Genomic DNA, 3,201 nt, shown 5'->3' on the forward strand with positions numbered 1-3,201 from the left:
CCCTCCGCTCGGCTCTCGGCTCTCGGCGGCTCTGCCGCTGCCGCTGCGGCGACGGCTGCGGACAAAGAAGGCGGCGGCGGCGGCGCTCCGAGGCTCCCGGCTCTCCTCTCCTCCGCCTCGGCCGGGTCACCTCCTCCCGCCGGGGCGGCGCTGCTGCGGCACCGGCTCTCCCCCGCCCCTTTCCCGGCAGAGCCGCTTCTGCAGGCGCCCGACCCGGCTCCGGGGGCGCCGCTCGCACGGCTGGCAGGCAGGCAGGCAGGCAGGCAGGCAGGCAGGCAGGGGGCGGAGCCCCGCCCGGGAGGGGGTCTCCCCGCAGGGAAGGGCCCCCTTCCTCTCCCGCCCCCGCAGAGCGCAGCCGGGCGGGGGTCCCGGTTGGTGGGGCTGCTGGACAGCCCGCCCAGGGCCCCAGAAGCCCCCCTGCCCCAGCTCAGGCCCCGGGGCGGTGGGCTTCCAGGCAGGAGCCCCCCTCGGACCGTCTCCACCCGGTCGCTCCCCCCGTTAGCTAAGCCCGGCCCCTCCGCTGCCATGGCAGGAGCAGCGGCTCCGGCCCCACGGCTGGAGGGCTGGGGGAGCCCAGCGGAGCGGGGGGGCTCGTTGGGGTCCAGAGCTGGTCTTGGGTGGGGGGGGGGAGCAAGCTGATCAGGCACCGCCAGGGGAGGAGGATGGCTGCCCTCACGTTGCCCCCCCCGAGGAAGTGCCTTCTGTGGGACCCCCCCGGGGCGGTGTGGGGCACGGGAGGGAGGGGCCCGGCAGACGCTTCTCCAGCCCCACCCAGGCTGGAGATGAAGCCGGACGCTTCTTCCAAGAGACCAGGGAAGAGCCAGGGTTCGCGGCCCACCTGCCGGGTGCATTTGCCTTCCCCCCCCCCCCGCCCCAGGCAACGTATAGGGAGCCCTGCCTCTAGGCCCGGGTCCGAGGGGAGGAGGGAGGGACAGCTGATAAGTTTAGGAGGCCGCGGGTGGCCGGAGGGGGTCAGTTCTCCCACACCTCTACACACCACATCCCATAATTTTATTTCACTTTCACTTTCAAGTCCAATGTCTCCTTCTAACCCAAAAAGGACTAAAAAAATCTGGGGTTTTCCCTTGCAGGGGCTGCTCTAGCCCACCACTCCCTTCCCCCCTCCAGATGCTTTTTCAGATCTTCTCTAATTCTGCAGCACGATGGACTACAGGTCCCATCGTTTCTCTTCCCTGTAATTCTGCTTTAGAACCATGGAAGCCACTGGTCATTGCCACCCTTTAACAACAATAATAAAAAGAACAGGTTTGCTGGGTGTTTGAGCTCTCCATTCAAAATGTTGTTTTATTTCTGTTTTATTAGCTGCTGCCAAGGTTTTGTTTGGGGTCTAAAGCAGGCTTGACCAAGCTTGGCTATTTTTTAAGACTTGTGGACTTCAACTCCCAGAATTCCTCAGCCAATTTCCCCCCTCTCCTCCCTCCTAGAGCGGAGAGATTGCAAAGGAAGGGATTGCCCCAACGGGTGTACCTTTAGTCCCAGGGGATTCTGGGAGTTGAAGTCCACAAGTCTTCAAGTGGCCCAAAAGGGACAGCCCTGGTCTAGTGGTGAGGAAATCACGTGTTTGCCTGGATATTTTAAGGTATTTATAAAAAAAAATAAAATCCTTTCCCAAACTTGTTGCCATGTGAAAAAAAAAGAAAGATGGATTGACCCCATTTGAGCCAGCTGGCCACAAAAATGAGCATTTCCCAATCTGGAGACAAAGACGTTTCTTTGGGATTTGCAGGCCGTTGAAAGCAAACTCTGAGTCAGCCCTCAAAAATGCCACGGGAACCTCAGGCGAACCGAGTTACGGGGGAGTGAGTTTTCAAGAAAAGACGGGCCGTAGAGCAGTCCCAGCGTGGCCGCTTTGAAAGACTGGTGGACTTCAACTCCCAGAAGGCACAGCTGGGACAGCCCTGCTTTAAGACCACAAACAAAACTCTCGAAGCAGTGAATAAACAGAATCAAAACAATATTTTGAATGGAAAGCACTGGGAGAAATAGGCACACCGGGGAAAAAAAAGTACACCGGGATTAAAAAAAAAAGGGGGGACAGCTGGCTGGGGAATTCTGGGAGTTGAAGTCCACAAGTCTTAAAAGTTGTCAAAAGTTGTATAGCTTTAGTACTCCTGCCTTGAAAAGGGGATCAGGCTAAAAGACCTCCAAGGCCCCCTTTTATTCTGTTTTTGCTGCAGTGAAGGCAGGGGGGGAGGCCCAACCGGGAAAAGACTGCGCCCCCCCCAGGCAAAAATGCCTCCGGGCCCATTCTACGCCAGACCCCTGGGGACCCGGGAGTCAGGAAATGGATTTGGCCATTCTGTGCTTTGCGACCTTGAGCAAAATGCGGCTTCCTCCAAGGCTGGGCAGTTGTGTCCCCCCCCCTACTGCCCCCCCCCCAAGCAGCTGAAACAAAAGAGGCTGACATTCAGGTCAGATCCTGAATCCAACTCCAGGCGGGACCCCCCCCCCCGGAAGCTGCCTCAGCGGATATGATGATGGTGGTGAGAGGCAGAGCGCCTGGTTTGGAACTGGGTGCCCCAGTTTTGGGGGGAATACCCTAGCGATGCAAAGTTGGGAAAGGGTGTAATAAAAAATATTTACGCGCTCTCTGTGGGATTGCAACCGGCTTTAAAAGGTTTAGCGCAAACCTACGGGCCAATAAATCCCATGCATTGGAATAAATTATGCAAAGCTGCTAAATTTGCACACGGATGCCTTTTAACTTGTTTGCAAGGCGGGCGCCCAGAAGAAAGCGCCGAGAGAGGCGGATTTGTTGGGCCTTTTAAAAGAGAAAAGGGGTCACGATCGAAATTCAGACACTTCAGTGACTCGCATTTACGACGCTCACAGGGCCCCGGGGGACACCTACTCCCCTTTTGCCACCTTCTGACAAGCAGAGTCAATGGGGGAAGCCGGATTACTTAACAACCGCGTTAAAAACTTGGCCCTTGACAACTGCGTCGAGGAAGGTCGTAAAACGGGGCAAAACAACACTTAGCAACGGAAACTTTGGCCTCACTCGTGATTGTAAGCCAAGGGCTCCCTGTACTACTAGCGCTTTCACTGGCCGATGTCAGCGTTCCTGACAAATTTGGGCAAGGGGCCCCGGCCTCTTCCTGCTTTGCCCTCGGCCTTCTACGATCACAGGGATAAAATTACGCAGCTTTTAGTGACTGGCATGGGAGCACCGAGGAGGCA

Source organism: Vipera ursinii, assembly GCF_947247035.1.
Source record: "Vipera ursinii genome assembly, chromosome: Z".
Lineage (NCBI taxonomy): Eukaryota > Metazoa > Chordata > Lepidosauria > Squamata > Viperidae > Vipera > Vipera ursinii.